At 42.3% G+C, this 15,864-nt stretch overlaps 1 protein-coding gene across 1 annotated transcript in view; it reads left to right on the top strand.

Annotated features, from left to right (window-relative positions):
- Positions 1-2,889: 2,889 nt before the first annotated feature.
- TANC1 (tetratricopeptide repeat, ankyrin repeat and coiled-coil containing 1) overlaps positions 2,890-15,864 on the top strand; it is a 256,069-nt gene continuing 243,094 nt past the window's right edge. Inside the window, exon 1 of the mRNA XM_010859027.1 lies at positions 2,890-3,094. The gene's annotated coding sequence lies outside the window, so the exon portion shown is untranslated. The remainder of the gene's footprint in view (positions 3,095-15,864) is intronic.

Below are 15,864 nucleotides of genomic sequence, written 5' to 3'. Positions count from 1 at the left end.
AAGTCCTGTCTCACTTTTTGCATTTAATTACTATACTGTTTTAAACATTTCACTTCTCACTATGTCTTCTATACTCCACTTATCATAATAAACACTGGCTATGATCCTAACTTAGGCTTGCTTTAAAATAGATGTACTTAAGAATCTGAGCAAGGGAAAAAACCATGCTAACACTCACAAGGCACATTCTTTTCTCACGCCTTCCTCAGCCTATTGCCCAGGGCAGTAAATTGCAGGGTAAAATAACCAGTTTATTATTTGCTGTTTTCTTTCACTCTGTTGAGAAAAGCTACATTGCTGGCAAACTGACAGAAAATTTAAAAATAGAATCCAGTGTATTGTATGCATGCTTGGTGCAAATGCTCAATGTATAATATTCATGTGAGCTATATTTTAAAAAATTTTTTTGTACTGGAATCTACAAAAATGTAATGAGTGAGTTTTTTAAACTGGGTAGGGTAAGCAGAAAGACCATAAGAAAAGCAGGCAATGATTTTTGCCTTCCCTTCCTCCTAAAAACACAAATAAGTCCTCACCTAACAACTAACCAAAAGCATTTTTATTTTTTTGAGGGAAAAGCAGAGTTTTAAAAAGCATTGATTTTTTTGAATCTGTGTTCCACTAATACCAGCGTTATTTAGCTGCTTAGAAAATGCTCAAAATTTTTTCTTACAGTCTAGCTCTTAATGAATCTTCCTTTTTTCTCACCCATGAATTTTCATTACTCTGTGCTTTTGGCCTTGTCTTCTATAAAATGTACCATTTTCACTCACAGTTTAAGACAGGTTTTGATGTTCTTAGTATGACATACTGTATGTAATGTTAGCTGTTTAAAGCTGGAGATCAGATTGTGCATAATAACATATGTAGTTTGGATTATATAAACACTACAGGAAGAACGGGAGACAGGGCCCTTCTGTGTACAAATTTCAGATTGCTAGCTGTATGCCTGTTTAGAATGTTAAACACTCCTAACTAGGCAGTGATGAAGTTATTTCTTTAATGACTGTGACTTCTGAAGCTATAAAGACAAAAAATTTACAGCTAAAAATAAAGATGCTGCTGCTAATTAATATATTTACGTTATGTGATCTTCTGCTTGCTACTTAGGGAGTTTTGAGGAGGAGGGAAAATGAATTTTGTTGTCTTCAAAGCTCAATCCAACTGAGCAATTTCTTAAAAAACTTGGAGAACATAGCTTAGAAGAGCCAGAGACAGAAGAGCCAATGCAAATTGTACATTTCACCCATTATAAAGAAGTTGGAGTCAGGGAACTCTACTAGTCTATTTCCCTAGGATTGTTTCTTTTGTATCCTAACATTTCAGATTAGTTAGACTAGCCTGTGTGTGGATTTTTTTTCTTTCTATTGTGTCATTCTTTTATTATTAACGTTGTTGTCCTGCTTTTTCATCTGTTGAAAGACTGGTAACTTTCATGCATTTCAAGAGAAATTAAAACGTATTACCATATTTTTCAGCAATGGGACATTTCAGAGTGAAGAAATAAGTCACAGTTCTTCTGGTTTAGTAAGTTTACATTTTATTTTAAATATTCATATCCTGCTTTATTTCAGGAAAACTTCAAGGTCGCTGGTATGTTTACTGCTCAAGTATCAACATAGTAATAATCAGAACTTTGAAACTGTGGGTGAAAAATCCAGCAAATTTCAGTCATCTTTTATTTATGTAAGGAGATTATGTGGCATCTTACTTCCTGTCCCTTTTCACAGGAACTTTAAACATGGACGCTTCTCTCCCGGGGTATCTTTATATTGGGAAGCTCTGCGTGAGGTTGAAGTTTTTATGGGGGAACTTGTTTAAAAGACAGTTGTCTTTAAAGGCGTATTTGGCTCAGCAAGGTTAGGGGTTGCCAATAAATCCATTTATAGCAACTTCTGTATTCCCTGCTCTAAGACACATGATTGGGGTGACCCGTGTATGATTCCCGCAGGCAATGCAAGGCAGCGACGGTCCTAAGTAGATCGCTCTTAGACCAAGGCTGGTCTAACGGGCTTCGGGTGTGGAGTGGGTTGCGCCCTGCGGGCTGAATTGCCTGCCTGGGAACCCAGGGTTCCCGAATCCATAAGCCCTACCCCAGCTTTCACTCTACTGTGGAATGACAAAACATTTTGGGAACTCGGGAACTTAATTTACTGCTGCTGACGGAAACAATAATAGCATCTTTGTGTATTTCCTGCCTCCATACCTCCCTCCTCCCACGATACAAGCATGACGTTAGCACTCCATGTGTGTGTGCACAAAACACAGGGCCACCCGTGTGTGTGTGTGTGTGTGTGTGTGTGTGTGCATGCGTGCAGACAACACAGGGCCAGCTCGGAGCGGTGGGAGGAGGCTGCGGGGAGACGGCCCCGGGGACGTCCGAGGCAATCACCGGTCCCTGAACCTCCCTAATTCGAGTTCGGGAAAGAAAAAGACACAGCAGGCGAGACGCCCTTTACACCTCCCATCTGCTTTAGCTCATTCTTGCCCTAGAAAGTGAGTGTGTGTAGTTAAGTGAGGCAGAGAAAATTTAAGAAAGCCACGCAAGTCACCCTAAAGGATCCACCAAAACTTCAGCTTGCTTAATTGCTCCCAGATGTCCTCCTCGGCTGTTTTCAACAAGCAGCAAGGAGGGAAGGCCAGGCCACTTCACTGATTTTTAGAGGTTGAAGAAAAAAAATGCAATCACACATTTTGATCCAATCCTGGAAGGGCCCAAACGCAGCCGCAGGGACTAGGCCCCCTGAGCGAAGCTAGAGTCCCTGCAGAAAGTTCGCGCGCCGCGTCCCACTGGTTCCGGGAGCCGCCGCAGCCCGGGGCGGGAAGGGACACGGGAGGCGCGGCCCGGGCGGGCGCGCGAGAGGAAGGTGCCTTCAGGAACAGCCCAAGGCGGGGATTCGCGCTGCCAATGAGGCCCCGGTGTGCGAGGCGGGGGGACGGGCCGGAGCGCAGCCTTAGCAGTGGCTGCTGCAGGAGCAGCGGCCGCCTTGGGAGCCGGAGGAGAGGCAGCTGCGGAGCGCTGAGCTGGCCGCGCCCCGAGGCCCGGTCCTGGGGGTGGGTAACCGCGCCGAGGAGCTGGAAACTTTCCCGGCAGGTAACTCCCGCCGCCCTGGCGCCGCCGCCGGCCTCCGCGAGTCCCGAGCCGCGCCAGTGCTGCGGTGCAGAGGGGAGCAGGGGTCTGGGGAGAGGAGAGGGCGATGGGGAGAGTGGAAAGGCATGTGGGAAAGTTTCTGGAGCTTCCCTGCCCCCCTTCGTTGGGCACACCCGGGAGCTTTCCGGAGATAGGCACGGACATGTTGTGCGCTCCGGGCCTTGGTCCTGGCGGCTCCGGAGGGTCGGTGCCTTCCCTTCGCCTGCCCTCCTCGCCGGACCAATCTGGCCCCGGGCAGAGCTGAGGTTCGGGGGCACCGGGATCTTGTGGCCGCACACTTGAGTTTCGGGACCACCCCCGCCTGGCGCGCCTCCGCGCTCCCCTTTCCGCCTCCTCTGTAGCTTTCGGGCTTGGCAAGGGCCTGGGCTGCGCCTGGTACCTGGGGCGGGGGAGGCGGGAGAGAGGCGCGCCTGGCACGGCGGGGTCCAGAGTACCCCCGAAGTGTAGATGAGCGCGGGTCGCGAAGTTGGCGGGTTGAACTTAAGCCTCTGGGGGAGTGTAGTGCCCCACTCTGGGTCGAAAGTATTGTTCGCTTCCGAGAACACTGCGATGGGTATATCCACGTTCTTTTGGGGGTGGGGTGAGGGGGGTGAGCAAGGATTAGACATTGAGGGAGAGTTCGAGATCAGGATTGTGTTCTTGGAGAATGAAGGTGCTCAGTTCTTTTGGGGGACTTATGTCAGGGCGCACGTTCTTTCTGGGAGACTTTGGGGTGCGGGCGCGCTGCTTTGGGGGTGTGAGGGGCTCCCGGCTTTGGCGCGGCAGCTTTCCGGAACGGCTGGCAAGGAAGGAAGCCCCAAGGCATTATGCGCCGTGTTTGCAGACAGAAACGTCTCTGAACCGGCGTTTTCAAAACTTAGTTTACTTATTGTGTAAGGCTCCGGGAGGAAATGCGGCGGTGGTCAGGTAGAATCCCGGCGCCGCGGCCAGGGTTTCAGAGGACAACGGGCTCGGCGACGGTCTTCCCCTCCCAGCCCCCTCCGGCCCACTTCTGACAGCCCCAGATCCCCGTTCCTTGAAGGATGGGACTTGTCTAGGTAGCTCTGTTCCCTGCAGTGGAGTCGGCTCCTGGAGGTTAGGAGGGTACCTTCATCTTGAACTTGACCCCAGGAGCATCGCCGTCTGGGCGAGATACAAGGAAAAAGGAAGCTGAATCTTCCCGGGGGATGGGCCTCGAACTCTGGCAAGGAAAGGAAGAGCTTGGTTTAGAATCTTTGAGGAATGGGCTTAGGACTGCTGAGGTCATTAACTCCAAATGCCAGGCCATCAGACTGTAGAAGTTAATGTGTTTGGAGGGGGTGGGAATGGGAGAAGAAAGGAGACACCTGGTTAGTTGGTGCGGAGTTGGTATTTCTCTGTAGTGGAAATGAAGGGAGTCTGCCTCTCTGCTTTCGCCAGAGCCGCTACTCACTCTCTTTTTTCCTTTCCTGGGTCTTTTTTCCCTTCCCTTATTCCTGCCAGCTTGGCACTCCTGGGGAGAGGCTGGGGGAGGAGAGAAGAAAGCAGTTGGGAACCTTCCCTGGCCAACTTGGAGGTATTTAAGATCTGCTGCTTGGAAGATTCCAGGATTTTAACAGCTGCTTCTTGATTGCTGGGAATGAAAGAATTTATGAGCCACTGAGAGCTGTTCATTATAGTGGTAGTCTGAATGTTTTACTCATCTAAGCTACTTAAAGACCTCACAAGGGACCTTCCCTAGGGATGCCAGTTTCTGCAAAATTCGTGTCAGCCAGAATGCTTGGTGGGTGTCAGTGAGAACTCATTGTAAGTATATCTTGGCGGTATTAAGATGAAAAGTATGTGGGAGTAAAGGAAATATGGTATCTGACATCCTCAGGACTTCCTCCTAGGGTTGCTCCTGTTACCTGCCAAGTGAATTCGGTCCAGGCTTCCGGATTGTTGTGATTTGACAATAAGAGGTGGGAAATAGTGTCATCGATTTTAGTGGAGGCAGGAAAGTCCAGAAATAAATTTAAGGTCACTTTTCATGACCCTGTCTTTCAGCTGTGAGTCTGCAAACTTAAGTTTTGCTGGGATGTGGAAGCCATGGTTTTCCTGCTTTTTTGGTTTAGCCACCAGAATGTCTAAATTATCATAATTTATGTCCAGTGTGGAACTAAAACATAACTGATTCATAGTCAGCCTTTTTCTACTTCCCATAACAGCCTGTAGAAAAGAACATTTTGTCTCTTTAACCACACACAATTTATTTGGTGCCATAGTGGGTTTTTGATATTGGGTGATTGAGGGCACAAATTTAAAGACAGTGGAATTTTCTCGATTAAACTGTTCATTTTTAGGCAACATCCCCTTCTGAGTTGCTGATTAATTCTTTATCTCCCAGGAACATTAAAATCAGTATCCCTGGGCTGGTAGAATTGTAATCCATATTATAATGATGCCTGCCGGCATAGCTGGACGTTTGTGTTATGTCGATATTTCCATCAGGCGTTTCTAACCCAGTTGTAAAGGTTTCTGTCTGGGTTGGGTTGCAAGTAGGCTGAGGGTCTCATAGTCAGAGAGATGGCTTTGTTTTTTACCTTTCTGATGAAAAGTTTAACTTGTTACAGGAATAAAGTTTACAAAAACAAAATAAAGCAGAAGAAATATATGTATTGCTGGGGAGGGATTTGTATTAGTTCGCAGGATAGCTTTGTTTTGAACCATCTTTTAAAATGCATATTTCAATAGAGGAAAAACTAGAACCTCTTCCTAACCCCCTACCAGTTTACAGATGTTGTCAGTATACTAGGTTCTTTAGCCTTTCTGGGCCTTAGTTTTCTCATTATCATTCCTAAAATGAGATTATCTTTCAACTATAAAGTTCTGTGACTGTCCAATAGTTGGAGAAATGTAGGTATTCTGGAGCTAGTTCTGTAATATTAAAGTAGTACTTTGGTGTTTATAAAGTGCTTTACTTACATATTATTTTCTTAAACCCTTAGTTAAGTAAACTGAGGCTGGGCAAATTAGATCAGTTTGCTTAATATCATCTGTAAACAGTGGAGGTGAGCTTGAACCTAGGTCTTTTGATTCTTTATATTCCAACCCCCATATCTCTATTTATGAAGTCACAAGTGAATTGGCTACAACTTGGCAGACAGACTTAAGTTACTATGTGGCATTTTCTCATAATATTTCATTTATGAGTTACTTGGGTTTCAGAACCCCAGGGTTAACATCTATGTTTTGATGTCAGAGATTAAAAACAGTTCAGTAATAATGGTAATAGAACATTCTTCCCAAGAGAGTTTCAGAAATTCATATACCTTAAATTAATCATTTGTTTATTTCCAACTTATTTTTTTATTAAGTAGACTTCAGGATCTGCTGTGATTTGTAATCCCCATTTGTAACCCAGACAGCATTCTTAAGGAAATCACTTCTCAAATCTGTGCATCTTTTTTAAAATAAGTAATAAATATATCATTTGCTTTTCATCTTGGTATCTCTCAGCTGAATTACAAAGCCTGGATAAATGTCCCATTTTTGGTGAAATTGTTCTTGGGCTCTTTTTACTGCTGTCTGGATTAGTCTGATTTTGCACCACTTGCTGTGCAAAAAAGAAAAAAAATTCTTCTGTTATGCTATTGGTTTAATGGTAAAGAAGTGGTAGGCTGCAAGTGACCCATTTTCACGGACTCTAAATGTTTATACTGTGCCCTGCTTGCCTATTTAAGAGTACTGAGTGCAACTTGACACTCATTTGGAAGCTGGTATGGATTTTCTTTAAAGGGTTCTAAAATAAATTATGTGCTATTATAGACTCTTTTATGTCTGAGCAACTTGTCCTTCTTCAGCTTCTTAAACTTATACTCAGAAGACCATCTTTTCAAAATAACTAAGCAATTAATGAGTACCCGTTGTTGTTCAGTTGCTAAGTTGTGCCCCCACTCTTTGCAGCCCCGTGGACTGCAGCACACCGTGCTTCCCTGTCCTTCACTGTCTTCTGAAGTTTGCTCAAACTCATGTCCCTTGAGTCAGTGATACTGTGTAACCATCTCATCCCCCTTCTCCTCCTGCCTTCAGTCTTTCCCAGAATCAGGGTCTTTTCTAATGAGTCACATCTTCACATCAGGTGGCCAAAGTATTGGAGCTTCAGCATCAGTCCTTCCAGTGAATATTCAGAGTTGATTTTCTTTAGGATTGACTGGTTTGATCTCCTTGAAGTCCAAGGGACTCTCAAGAGTCTTCTCTAGTATCACAACTCTAAAGCATCAGTTCTTTGGTGTTCAGCCTTCCTTATGGTCCAGTGGCCATTCTGACTGGTGTGAGGTGATTGTAGCTTTGATTTGCGTTTCTCTAATAATGAGTGATGTTGAACATCTTTTCAGGTGTTTATTAGCTATCTGTATATGTTCTTTGGATAAGTGTTTGTTAGGTCTTCTGCCTACTTTTTGATTGGGTTGCTTGTTTTTCTGGTATTGAGCTGCATGAGCTGCTTGTATATTTTGGAGATTAATCTGTTTCATTTGCTGTTATTTTCTCCCACTCTGAGGGACCTTTTCCCTGGTGCCTCAGACAATAAAGAATCTGCCTGCAATGCAGGTGATCAGGGTTTGATCCCTGGTTTGGGGATCCCTGCCATTGAGAAGAGAATGGCAACCCACTCCAGTATTTTTGCCTGGGAAATCCCATGGACAGAAGAGCCTGGTGGGCTATAGACCATGGGGTCGCAAAGACACTACTGAGTGACTAACACTTTCACATCCATACATGACTACTGGAAAAACCATAGCTTTGACTGTATGGGCCTTTGGCTGACTGTAAAAAGGCTGCCATTTCCAGGTATGTGTGTGGAGAGAGAGAGTTATGAAGCAGTAATAAAGTTGGGAGAAGAGTTACCAGTGTGCTAGAAGGGGACAAGAGCAGCAAAGCAGAAGAATGGCTTCTGGTTTTTATTATAGGGGAATAGATTTTGAAGGATAGGAGAGGATTTAGATAAAGAAGGCTCTCGAGAAACATCTTGTACAGCATAGAACAGGTTCTGGTTTGGGTTGGGTTTCCATGTTACTGATGGAAGTAACCCTCCTAGGATAGATGTCCTCTTTAGGGGTTCCCAAAGGTGTGTGTGATCAAGGAGAATATTCTGGAAAGAAGAGTCGCATAGGTGGAAATGTCAAGGACAAGAAAAGCATTGCAAAGGGATGGCATAGTCCCTGGATTTTAGTCCCCACAGATTTCACCACAACCATGAGGGAATTTATTAGTAGAAATCTTCCAGTCACAACTATATGTAGATGTGAACCCAAGATGTTCAGCTGTATAGCCCAGAGCCACGGTGACTCACCACCCTCCCTTGCATACCCAGAAGAGACTTAATACCTCTGTGAGTTGGGGTTGGATTTGGGGAAGTCTCTAAGCAACACTTGGATGTGATCTTCTCATGCATATATACTCATGCAAAAGTAGGATTGTATATTACACGAACTTTTAAAGAAATTCGAAAAAGATTTGACATACAAAGGTACATATAATGTATTTGCACAGAGTACAGTGTATGCTTATGTGATATGCTCCCTCTGCTCCACCCCTGTTATATCAATACATTCTTTAGCACAGCTTTAATGGCTGTTTTGTAAATTCATTACATACATTATTATAATTTGTTTAACCAACCCATTTTGACATTTAGGTGTTTGGAAAGAAATCTCTTAGGCTATCAGAGCCCTTTGTCTCAGGATGTGATTTACTCATTATTAAATCATAGGCCCCAATAAAAAATAAAGTAAAAAAAAAAGTCAGAGAGCCCAGCACATAGGGATACCTGGCTGCTGGTAGCTTCAGAACCTCCCATCATCAAGAAACTGACTCTGAGGAAGTTGGGGGGGGGCAGTGGGAAGGGATGGACTTGTACGCATTGCTATATTTAAAATGGATAACCAGCAAGGACCTACTGTAGAGTACAGGGAACTCTGCTCAATGTTTTGTGACACCCTGAATGGGAAGGGAGTTTGGGAGAGAGTGGATTCATAAGTATGTATGGCTGAGTCACTTTGCTGTCTACCTGAAACTATCACAGCATTATTAATCAGCTATACTCCCAATATAAAATAAAAATATAAAAAAACCCAAAAAAAGAAAACTGAATCTTTGTTCTCAGTTCCAATTTGGGAAAACCCTGGAGAGAGCTCAGATTGGCTTGATGCCAGCCAACAGAGAGTTACAGTTGGCAAGTCTCCTTAGGTCCACAAGATGGGACTGTGGGGAGACAAAGTATCCCACACAGAAGGGGGTTATTTTTAATGGAAGAGGGAGTGAACATGGCTCAGTCGTGTCCGACTCTGTGACCCCATGGACTGTATAGTGCATGGGATTCTCTAGGCCAGAATACTGGAATGGGTAGCCTTTTCTTTCTCGAGGACCCGACCTTGGGATTGAACCCCGGTCTCTCACATTGAGGGAGCTGGGTAAACAAAAAGGGCTTGTTGCCTAATGCAGGATAGGTTTCCAGAAGTGGTATTGCTGGTTATAACTCCATACCAATATGTGGAAGAATATGAACCTTTTTAATGCTTCTGTGATATATACACTGTAGTCTTGAGAGTAGTAGACTTTTCCACATTCTGTGGGTATCTGAATGGCTGCATGCTCAGGCACTTGGGTAATAGGGTATTGAATTACTGCAAAAAAAAAAAAAAAGAGAGAGTTGGTCATTATTCCCATGTAACCCATTATACTCCCTTCTGTCTGCCATGCTTTATTCTAAATTACTGGGGATTAGTAACATCAATTATTAATGTTTATTGAGTGCTTGTTGACTCTGAGCTAGATGACTGAATTTAAAAAATTACGTGGGAATGAAACAGTGTTGTTCTTTCTTCATCCATTGTCCTACATACACAAAGCTCTGTGGCAGAGGTAGTCTCTTGCCCATACCACAGCATTCCCCTTCCTGGTCCTCCCTTCCTTCTTGTGGCTTAAACCAGCAACCCTTTATTTGCTTGGAATTCAGAAACTGGAGCTGAGTTCTGCTGGGTGGTTTTTCTGCCTGGGTCTGGGCTCACTCAGGCTCTGGTGGTTGCATGATTCATTGCAGGGGCCATTGCTGTAATAATTTACCATGTTGCTTGATAATATGACCCTGCTTTTGGTTAGTTTTCCATTGCCCATGTGTTTCAGGGTAAGTTGGGTGTATTTTCTGCCCCAGGTAGTGAATCTTGATTAAGCCAAGTCAACTTTAGTAATACCATACCTGTTGCTAGTGACTGGTTAATGAGTAAGGGTGTGACCAACTATATTTCCTACTATACTGGGAGCCCAATATTGTCAGCAAAATAAAACAGGTTGAAAGTCTGAAAATCATAAAGATGTAAGGGGCCTAAGACCATGGTGACTTTTTTTTTTAGCTGCAGAATTAACCAACCCTGAAACCACTGTGACTCAGAACTTCTTATGTGGGGAATTTTTTTTTATTATTGTTTGAAGCAGTGATTCCCCAAGTAGAGTGTGCCAGACCATCCAACATGGGAAGAAATATTAGAAGTTTGTTGAGAAAAAAGCTTTACTAATATTTAACAGATGAGTTGACACTAGTTGGTATATCTGAGAGTCTTCTGTACTTAGGTTATACAAGGTCACCTGAGGGCAGAGGAGGCATTTTACAACCTGCTGGAATTGACAATGGCACTCTCATTCCTATTCTTGCCTTTGGTGAACTCTATCCATGTAGACAGATTTATGGGTTATATCATCTAGTTTTAAGTAAATTGGCTCCTACAAAATAGGCAAGTGGTTTAAAAAAGATTCTTTCAAAGAAAGTTAAATGATAATGATGTAAATCTAAAATCCATAGGAATAAGAAAATGTCTTATTTGAGATTAGGGAATGACTTTTAAATCAAATTTAATGAGTTGGCACCAACATTGTGTATAGAGGTATATTAACAAATACAAATAAACTTGGGAATACTGTTTGAATCATTCTCATCCTTTAAAGAGTTTTTAATGGATGTTTTATCACGTATGGGTTTCCCTGGTAATTGATAACTCTAGGGCTTCCTTTGTGGCTCAGCTGGTAAAGAATTCACCTGCAGTGCAGGAGACCTGGGTTCAGTCCCTGGGTTGGGAAGGTTCCCTGGAGAAGGGAAAGGCTACTTATCCACTCCAGTATTCTGGCCTGGAGAATTCCATGGACTGTGTAGTGCATAGGGTCGCAAAGAGTCAGACATGACTGAGTGACTTGAAGAAGAAGAAGAAGTGTTTTAATTTCATATAAACTATTGGGGGATATAGGTTTCCTTTTTTTTTTTTTTTTTTACTGTTAGGGCTACATGATCAAAAGGTTTTGAGACCACAGTTTAAGTCACTTGTTGTCCCTTATTTTCATGTACTTGTGTTACTTAAAGCCAAAAACACCACAGCTAATGTAAGGACAGGTAAGACCCCTGGTAGTTCCCATCTAGGTTTCAAGATTCTCTGTGATATGATTTGTAACTTTCTTTACCAGACCCAGTTGCCCTCTCTGTTTGTCTGCCACTGCGCCCCTGCTGGGTCCATTGATAACCTACATCTTTTCAATTTTGCCTCGGAGGACTTCTTCTCCCCTCCTCCTACCACTGAAATTTTCATTGTCCTTAACGGCTTAGTTCAAGTAAATAGTGCTTTCTCATTCACATTTTTCTGATTCCCCCCTTCTGCCTCTAAATGGTTCCTTCTCTTTCACCTCCCTAGCACATTGCTTGTACATTGATTATAATGTTTTTCTCTGTTTGCCTTTTTATTGAAAAGTCATTTGCCTGCTTGCTTTGTCTATGGGTCGTAGGCTTCTTGGTGGTTGGGGTCCAGCTTGCCGTAGTCATTTTACAAAATTGCTTGTTTCCCCTTCTGAGGGAAAGGGAGGCAGGCAGAGAACTCACAGCTGTTAAATCCCCTTCTGTGCTGATTACCATGGGGAGGGCGTCTTTCCTCCAGCTCCCTGCAACCTTAGGAGGTAGAAAGCGCCATATACCTGTGAGGGATCTGAGAGCAGGGAGCACACACAGTCAAGACAGGAGGATCCGGGATCCAAACCACGGTCACTTTATTTCAAAACTGCCCTCATACATGTTGCCTGCAGTTACATGTTGTCCTTCTTTCACGTGGGAACACTGGCATGAGTGAAAATGGAAAACTCCATGGGATGTTGCTACAAAAATATTCCTGGACTATCCTGGGCAGGTATGGTGCGTTCAAAGGAGAGTCTGCTCTCCTTGTGCAATAATAGGAAAGGCCTGGAGGATTTTATGTGTGTAGATCTAAATGCCTATGGACAGTTAGCTGTCTGCAAGTACCCTCAGGCAAAATCATGGGCAATAAAATAAGTCCCTACAATAGGGTCTGGCCTAAGAGTCCCAGTTGAGAGACAAGTGGTGAGGCTCTCTACTCTGCTCAGCTGAATCAAATTGTTTATGCCTATATTCTCTCTGGTGAGGATAATTGAGGGTTGATAGGTTGTCAGCTTTCAAGTTGAACCATGTTAGATATATGCTATCATGATGGAAAACAGGCGTCTCTCCAGGGTTTTGAGGGTCAGATGACGGAATGTATATGAAAGGGTTTTGAATGTTGTAAATTGCCTCCCAGATGCAAAGGAGACATCAGATTTGATTCTTTCCTTGTCGTAGTGACTTCTAACTTAGATTTCTTTGTTAGCCGTTTTTGTTCTCTTTTAAGTGAATTACCAAAGGATTTTTTTTAAGTGTTGGGGTTCTTAAATGGAATAGGATGCAGTTTTTCTAAACAAACAAGCAAACAAAGACCCAAAACCAAACTACAGATATTAGTTCACAGTTTGCTATAAAACTTTTAGCTGTGGAGTAAGTAGAGTTTGTGGTAAAGTGAATTTATCTTGGGATTTAGTTGTTCAGATACCCATAGAATCCACTTATAAGAATGGAACCACTTCTGGTGCATAAAGATGGGGGTCTTTGAGGTGAGTTCCTGGGAATCCTTAAGTACCATCAGTGGTTGAAGAGGTTTGACTTGGGGTTATATTTTGTTTTGTGTTTTGTTTCTGGGAAGCCAGTAACTTATTTTGAGGAGTCATTGCAGAGGATTTAGGGAGGGACCCTTCAAAATATCTCTAGGTAGTTTTGAAAGTGAAACTCAGTGTGGTTTGAAACTTAAGAATTTGAAATCTATTCCAGTGAAGATTTACAAGAAAGTGGATGTGAATAACTAAAATTTTGCAGTGGCTATTTTCATATTGCAGAGCGTGACATAAATTAAAACATGTTAATTTAACAAGTAAGTTACCAGAGAAGGAACTGGTGATCCACACCAGTATTCTTGCCTGAGAAATCCCATGGGCAGAGGAGCCTGGTGGGCTACAGTCCATAGGGTTGCAAAGAGTCGGACATGACTTAGTGACTAGACCACCACTACCACCATGATAATAACTTTCAGACTCAAAAGACAGAAAAAGTGCTGGTTCCTACGTTGCGAATAGATGCAGTTGTGAATATTTGATTATTCAGGGTTCTTGAAGCACGCATGTGACTTAAGAGAACCTTACCTCAGAGTGGTGTATGTCTATAAGGCAGCACTTCCCAAGGTGGGTTCCACAGAAACTGATTCTCAGAAAGTTAATAGATAGTATGCAGGGAAACAAGGTTTCTGTTTAAGTGGGAAAATCGGGGTTAATCAAAGTAAAACAGGTATTTACAGAACTTTTGACCATCCTTATTTCTAATATTCATTCTCAATCTCCTTGAAGGGAAACAGGATTTAGTATTTCTCAAATGGATTAAATTGTAGAAACATTTGCTAAGCATCTTTTAACCAACAGACAATGTTGGATTGCTTAATTTGCTTAAATTATTTTAAAGCAAATCCAAGACAGTTTATAATTCACCTGATGAACTTTAGTATGCATTTCTAACTAAGGACTTAAGGACAAAAAATCACCACCTCTTTATCACTTTAAAGAAAATTAACTGATTTCTTACGTTATCTAATTGTTCCCCGAATGTCATCTGTCACCATTTCTCATTTTGGGAATCAGGATTCGGTCGGGGTTTATGTACTGCACTGTGGGTTGTTGCTTTTGTCCCTGTTGCTTTTTTAAATATAGAAAAAGACTATCTGGCCACCTCCTCCCTCCCTCTCCTGACCTTCAGAAGAGAGCTTGTAGGATGTACATGTCTGGACTTGTTTCCTTGTGGTGGTGTTTATCTTGTTCCTCTGTCCCCTATATTTCCTCTAAACTAGAAGTTTTCCTTTAATCTCAAGGCAAGTTTAGATTCAGGTTAAATATTTTTTGCAAGAATATGTCCTAGACTATGCTTATGATTTGAGAATAGGCAATTTAATTTAGAATTCTTAAGTTACTTTTTAAAATATTAAGTATGACTTACAGTTTGTTTGGAAATTTATGAGTATATCAGGGGAGGGATGCAAGTTTGATTTATTCCAGTTGTGGTTGAAAACATGGTGGTATTCTGAGTAGCTGGCCTGGTTAAATGGGTATACGTTTTTAGTGTATCTTAAGATTATAAACCATGTGACTCGGGTAAAATGGCTTGAGTGTGAAATGTTGCTGGTGGTGGAATTTTATTCAGAATGACAAGTTATCTGAATTATAATGGTAAAACATGGTTCTATAAAGATTTATTTCTAAACACATTAATTTAGAAATATGCATTAATTCTACCTACACTTGATAAATTTTAACAGTATTTTTCTGATAAATGCTTATGCTAATTTGAAGTATAGCCACAAATCTACATACACCCTCAGGGTGATAATTTTATATGTACATTGTCTTAGAAATTCAGACATGTAAATAAAAATTCATATTATAACTGACTTTGCTAACTTAATTTTATATTTGTTTTTTCCCTTGATAGCTTTCCAAGTGCTTGTTTTATGTCTGGGAAAAATTAAAGGAGCTTTGTGTGTATTAATGAAGACTAGTATGGTATATATAAAGTAGCTTTGATGGAGGGATGAAAGCTATTGTTGGCAAATCCCAGCATAGTCTTATGTTTAACCCCTTAGTGGGCAGCAATACTATTTCATATATTACAGTTTGCCTTTTGTGAATAATAAGGTGCCTTGGATAGAGCAGTGCTTTGTAACTAAACAACACAGCTTTTTTTCTCCTCCTTAAAAAAAAAAAACAACTAATCTGTAGGAGGATGGGGCTTTCCTGGTGGCTCAGTGGTGAAGAATCCGCCTGCAATGCAGGAGACATGGGTTTGATCCCTGGGTGGGGAAGATGCCCTGGAGTAGGAAATGACAATCCACTCCAGTATTCTTGCCTGGAAAAGCCCATGGACAGAGGAGTCTGATGGGCTACAGTCCATGGGGTTGCAGAAGAGTCAGACATGACTTAGCAACTGAGGAACAACAACAAATATATAGGAGATAGTGAAAAAAGCATGATCTTTGAAGCTAGAGGAATCATAGGTGGTTTACTGGATTGCTGTCTCTTTGTAAAATGGGATAGTAATTCCTGTATCGTAGGGTTCATGCCAAGACTAAAGGTGAGAACCTATACAAAATAATTAGCACTGTGCTTGGCTAATAGATATGCAGATGACACCACCCTTATGGCAGAAAGTGAAGAGGAACTAAAAAACCTCTTGATGAAAGTGATAGAGGAGAGTGAAAAACTTGGCTTAAAGCTCAACATTCAGAAAATGAAGATCATGGCATCCGGTCCCATCACTTCATGGGAAATAGATGGGGAAACAATGGAAACAGTGACAGACTTTATTTTTTTAGGGCTCC

The sequence above is a fragment of the Bison bison genome, unplaced genomic scaffold (assembly GCF_000754665.1).
Source record: "Bison bison bison isolate TAMUID 2011002044 unplaced genomic scaffold, Bison_UMD1.0 scf7180017864452, whole genome shotgun sequence".
NCBI classification, from domain to species: domain Eukaryota; kingdom Metazoa; phylum Chordata; class Mammalia; order Artiodactyla; family Bovidae; genus Bison; species Bison bison.
The sequence above is the reverse complement of the archived record's forward strand: the minus strand, read 5'-3'. Positions and strand labels throughout refer to the sequence as shown.